This window comes from Chrysochloris asiatica, unplaced genomic scaffold (genome assembly GCF_000296735.1).
Source record: "Chrysochloris asiatica unplaced genomic scaffold, ChrAsi1.0 scaffold00023, whole genome shotgun sequence".
Taxonomy (NCBI): domain Eukaryota; kingdom Metazoa; phylum Chordata; class Mammalia; order Afrosoricida; family Chrysochloridae; genus Chrysochloris; species Chrysochloris asiatica.
In genome coordinates, this window is record NW_006408541.1 from 23,830,091 (window position 1) to 23,835,572 (window position 5,482).

A 5,482-nucleotide genomic window follows, 5' to 3' on the forward strand; every position below is an offset into this window, starting at 1 on the left:
GGCCCAGGATCGAACATTGTTTCGTTCTGCTGTGCATGGAGTCGCTATGAGTCGGTTCCGACTCGATGGCACCTGACAACAACAACAACAAGTACCAGGACACTGTACTGATGACAGTGGGATTTGCCCGCCTCCAGCTTGTTGCCCTGCTGGGGGATATACTCTTGCAGGATCTTGTTGTCAGTGGTCTGGGGGAAGTCAAAGTTCACGAACTCATCCTGAAGCTCTCAGACAATGACAAAGTTGTCTCAGATGCTCTCTTCCTCCAGCTCGTAGAAGTATTCTGAGAACATCTCTACTGCCTTGTTAAGGAAGGAATACACTGGGAAGGTGTTGGAATTCTTCAGCTTGGTGGCTACCAAGTTGAGGCTACTGTGCTTAATCCACAGAAAGTGTACTTGGCTGTGGCTCAGCAGTGGGGCCAGGGGCCTTTCCTCCTCCCGCTGCATGATCAGTGGCATGAAGTACTGGATCTCACTCATGGCCCCATCACCCTTGAAGTTGCAGCTGATTAGGGGCTTGTACTTGATGTCAAGGATGAAGACAGCCAAGGCAGACATAGTGGAGGCTGATGGACCTGGGAGGTAGAAAGGTTGATCTTCCTCTTTTTTCACTGATTCTCTATTTTACCTTGCACTACGTCCTTTTCCAGGGACTGGTCTATCCCAATAACATGTCCAAAGTATGAAAGATAAAGTCTTGCTATCCTCACTTCTAAGAAGCATTCTGGCTATATTTCTGGCAATATAGATTTGTTTGGTCTTTTGATAGCCCATGATAATGTCAATATTCTTCACCAACACCATAATTCAAATGCATCAATTCTTCTTTGGTCTTCTTTATTAATGTCCAGCTTTTGCATGCATTAGGCAATTGAAAATGCCATGGCTTGGTATTAGTCTTCAAACTGACATCTTTGCTCTTAACATCATGAAGAACTCCTTTGCAGCAGATTTTCCCAATGCAAGACACCCTCGATTTCCTGACTGCATCTTCCCTGAGCACTGATTGTGGATTCAAGTAAAATGAAATCCTTAACAATTTCAATCTTTTCCTATTTATCATGATGTTATTGATCCAGTAGTGAGGACTTTTGTTTCGTTTACATTGAGTTTTAATCCATACTGAAGTTGTATTCTTTGATATTCAACAGTACGTACTTCAAGTCCTTTTGCTTTTAACAAGTTAGGTTGTGCCATCATCAGCATAACACAGGTTAATAAATCTCCCTCCAATCCTTATGCTGTGTTCTTCTTCATATTGTCCATCTTCTTAGATTATTTGTGTAGGATACAGATTGAATAAGTATGGTGAAAGGAGTTGTCTCTGATGCACACCTTTCCTGCTTTTAAACTATTCAGTATCCCCTTGTTCTGCCTCTTGGTGTATGTACTGGCTAGTTAGCTGGCTGTGTGCTGTTAAGTCAGTCCTGACTCACAATGACCCCATATGGTAGGATTTCCGAGACTACAAATCTTTAAGGGAGCAGAAAGCCTCATCTTTCTTCCATGAGGGCCCTGGTGGACCTGAACTGCCTACCTTACGGTCAGCAGCCCAACATGTAGCCTGCTATGCTGCCAGGGCTCCTTGTGTATCTACAGGTTCCGCAAAAACAGAAGTAAGTGTTCTGGAATTCCCATTCTTTGCAATGTTATCCATAGTTTGTTATGATCCACAGTTGGATGCCTTTGCATTGTCAAGAAAACACAAGTAAACATCTTTCCAGTATTCCCAGTTTTCAATCAAGATTCACCTGACATTATCAGCAGTATCTCTCATTCTACGTCCTCTTCTGAATCCAACTTGAATTTCTGGCAGCTCTCTGTTTATATACTGCTGCAACTGTTTTTGAATCATCTTCAGCAAAAGTTTCCTTTCATGTAATATTAATCATATTGTTCAAAAATTTCCACAGTCTGTTGGGTCACCTTTCTTTGGAATGGGTACAAATATGGATCTCTTCCAGTGTGTTGGCCAAGAAGCTGTCTTCCAAATTTCTTAGCATATACTAGTAAGTGTTTCAAGTGCGGCATCCATTTGTTGAAACATTTCAAGTTGTATTCCATCAATTCTCGGAGACTTATTTTTCATGAATGCCTTCAGTGCAGTTTGGATTTCTTCCTTCAGTACCTTTTGGTTCTTGATTATATGCTAGCTCCTAAAATGGTTGAACATCAAACATTTCTTTCTGCTACAATGACTTTGTGCATTCCCTCCTTCTTGTAACCCCACTTACTGAAGGCCAAAGGAGTCCAGGTGGTGCAGTGGGTTAAGCACTGGGCTAATTGGTGAAAGGCCAGTTGTTAGAACCCACCAGACACTTGGAAAGAACGATGAGGTGGTCTGTTTCCACAAAGATTTACAGCCTCGGGAACCCTATGGAGCATTCTACACTGTCTTGTTGGATCACTATGAGTCTGAATCAACTCTATGGAAGTGGGTTGTTGGTGTTTTTTAGTTAGTGGAGGCCAGACTAGTAATCACCCTCTTGACTCCTCCTTTTTCCCTGCCTCACTCCTTTTCATTCCAGCCCTGTGGAATCAGACTGTAAATAATGGACAACACAGACAAAGATAGCCCCATGAACAATCTCATGGTTACAGCTAAAAGCCACCTAGTTGTCTCTGCTTGCCCTCCAGTACCTGCCCACAGGTCCCTGGCCAAAGCTGAAGCTTTTAAAGGGTCAGATTCCACTAACGCCTCTCTCTACAGAACCCTTAGAAGGTCAAGCCAGCTGCCAATCCTCAGCACAGCCTCGAGACCCTTTCTTTGCTTGTACCTGCACCACTAACTTGTGAATTAATTATGTGTTCCTATTGATATCTTGATTGCTGATGTAACATTCTGACTGTGGGTGCATTTAATGTCTTTTGTGCTACTGGGTTTATTCAGTGTTTAAGAACAGGAATTACTGGCAAGTCTCTGTCTCCCCCATATACCTCCTATCCCCTGTACATCTCAATGATGGTCATAGACATGCTGCTCGGTGTGGAGTGTACCCTACCTCATTTCATTTATGTTCTTTCCTTCTTTTATTGTGCAAAGGGAGAGTCAACTGACTCCTATGTGGGACCCACTGAGTCTTTATCTGTATCTCCCAGCCTCATTGCAGACAGGAGAGAGGAGACCTGGGCCTCATGAGCACTGCTGTTGAGGGCTCCAGCCAGATCCAGTTGTTCAGGCTGTAAGGGTTGTGGTGACTTGCCCCAGCTCAGGTTCTGCTGAAATTGGTATGTAGCTGATTTACTAGGCTTAGTTTGCTGTCCCTGTTGGGGTGTGGCTAGGAAGATAGGCAGCTCTTTGTAGACTCACTCTATCCTGGAGATCCTCCATCCTGTCCTAAAATAGACCCTAAGCTCCCTGAGGACAGGGATGCTATCTGCCTTATTAATGTTGTACTCCTATGTCTAGAATACTACTCAGAACTTAGTTTGTGCTAATAACTATTTATTTAAGAAAGGAAGACATAAGAAGGTGGCATTTTGGCTAGTCTTAAGTCAAATAGAGAACTGTGCACAGGTGAGGTGGATGGGTAGTGAAGCTGCTATTTTCTAACTGGACAAATTTCTGGGATCTGCCAAGAAGTGAAGAGGTGGTAGTCAGAAGAGAGTTAGGGACACAGACTGAGAACCATAGGAAAACTGGGGTTTCAAAGAAACCCAAAATACCCTTTCTCTGGGGTTGCATTAAGACTCCATTACAGCTACTGGACCAAGTCTTGAATGTATCCTGCAAACTGCTCTTTGAATCATCAGGGCTCAGATGGTTCTGGTTTAACTGAGGTAAAATGAGCTTCCACAGTCAGAATTCAACCAGTGTCGGTGGGTCCTGAAGAAACACCCACACAGGGGGAAGGCAGGGTGTTGTGTTGTTGTTGTGTGTGTTGCAATCATGGGATGCCATACAGAGAATTAAGTCAGGCAAGGCAAGTTCCCCATTCTCTCCCACCTTCCCACCTTGCCCTTCTCCATCTCTGGTCTAGTCTATCTTCCATGTATTGTCTTCATAGAATTATTACTACTTGCCCTTTGTATTTATTTGTTGTCGCTCTTACCCTTCTTCGAAGAGAGCCAGGGCTTTGTTCTATTGGCGGCTGTATCCCAGTTTAGATCAATGTTTGGCACTTAAAGACAAACTGATCTGTTATCGAACGAATTAAAGAATCTAACAATAGTTGCATCGTTGCCATATTCTGGGCTCTGTCCTTGAAGATGCTACAAGGAGGGAGGGGGCGATAGGCCCGAAAATAAACACACCATAGTTCAACACCTGATTTTACCGAGGTCTATCCAAGGTGCTGCAGGATCTTCCGGGCTGGAGAACTCCCGGTTGTGTCAGGGAGTCCAGGAGCCAGGAGGAGAAGCGGCTGAAGATGCCGCTGCAGATAGAGGCGGCTCTCCTTCGCCTGTCCTTTCAGCATCTTCTTTTCCTGACCTGCGGGACTCTAGTCCCTCTGCGCATTTGTCTGCGGGAAAGCTCTGTCGAAGGACCCCTGCCACGGGACCGCCAGCTCCGGGTCTTCCAGATCGCCAGCCACTACCTGCGAGACCATCACCTGCGGGTTAAACCCCCGCCTCCGCTCCCGCCTCCACCAGCTAGTGCTCCAAGTCCCCGCCCCCCGCATGCGGTCTGCGGCGCGCGCGACCCCGCCCCGCCCCCTCGGCCCGCGGGACCACGGCCCCGCCCCCGTGGCCCCGCCGCCTCGGGCCCCCGGCTCCCGCTCCCGTCCCTCTCGCGCAGTGGTATTTCACCGGCGGCCCGCAAGGCCGGCGGACCCCGCCCCGCCCCCTCGGCCCGCGGGACCACGGCCCCGCCCCCGTGGCCCCGCCGCTTCGTCCCGGGGGGCGGGGCCGCGCGCAGCGGCGTCTCCCTGGCGGGGGGGCCGCGGGGCAAAAGGCGGGGCGGTCCCCGCGCCGGCCAATCAGTGACGCGATCACATCCATGCAAATACAAGCACAGTGGAGCGAGCCCATCACTCGCCCCTGCAAGCAAGCTTGAAATGGGTTTCTATGTGAGCGACAGCCGTACTGACCTACGACTCTGTGTTTTGGGCCGGCGAAGCCCAATGGCTTGGCAAGGAAGGCGGGTCCGAGCTGGGTTAGGGTGTCCTTGCAGGGTGTCTGAGCTAAACTTCACCAAATAATAGCTGTTTGTATTTTGGCTGCTGCAGGAGCCATTTTAGGTAAGTTCTTCTCTTAACTTTTTATTTTCCTCACTGGCCTAAGCGGGTCGGCAGTGTCCGTGGGTCCCCGGCCCCGCCCGCCGGCCGGGCGGGGGTTCCCCTATGAATGGAGCCGGGATGAGGGACTACGGCGGCGCCGAGGCCCGGTCGGGCCGGGGTCCGAGTGGTGCCGGCCGACGGACAGGCGGCCTGGCGGAGGGCAGGCAGCGGCCTGAGGCCTGAGACGAGGAGCTGGCCTCCGCCGCGCCCGCTTCCCACTCGCGCTCAGGCCGAGCTCGGACCGGCGGCCGTCCTTGGGAG

At 49.1% G+C, this 5,482-nt stretch overlaps 1 protein-coding gene and 1 pseudogene across 1 annotated transcript in view; one reads left to right on the top strand and one right to left on the bottom strand.

Moving 5' to 3' along the window:
- The window catches only part of LOC102820463, a 3,378-nt pseudogene extending 2,818 nt beyond the window's left edge, over window positions 1-560 (bottom strand).
- Window positions 561-5,028: 4,468 nt separating this feature from the next.
- CHD6 (chromodomain helicase DNA binding protein 6) overlaps window positions 5,029-5,482 on the top strand; it is a 343,529-nt gene continuing 343,075 nt past the window's right edge. Inside the window, exon 1 of the mRNA XM_006839290.1 lies at window positions 5,029-5,182. The gene's annotated coding sequence lies outside the window, so the exon portion shown is untranslated. The remainder of the gene's footprint in view (window positions 5,183-5,482) is intronic.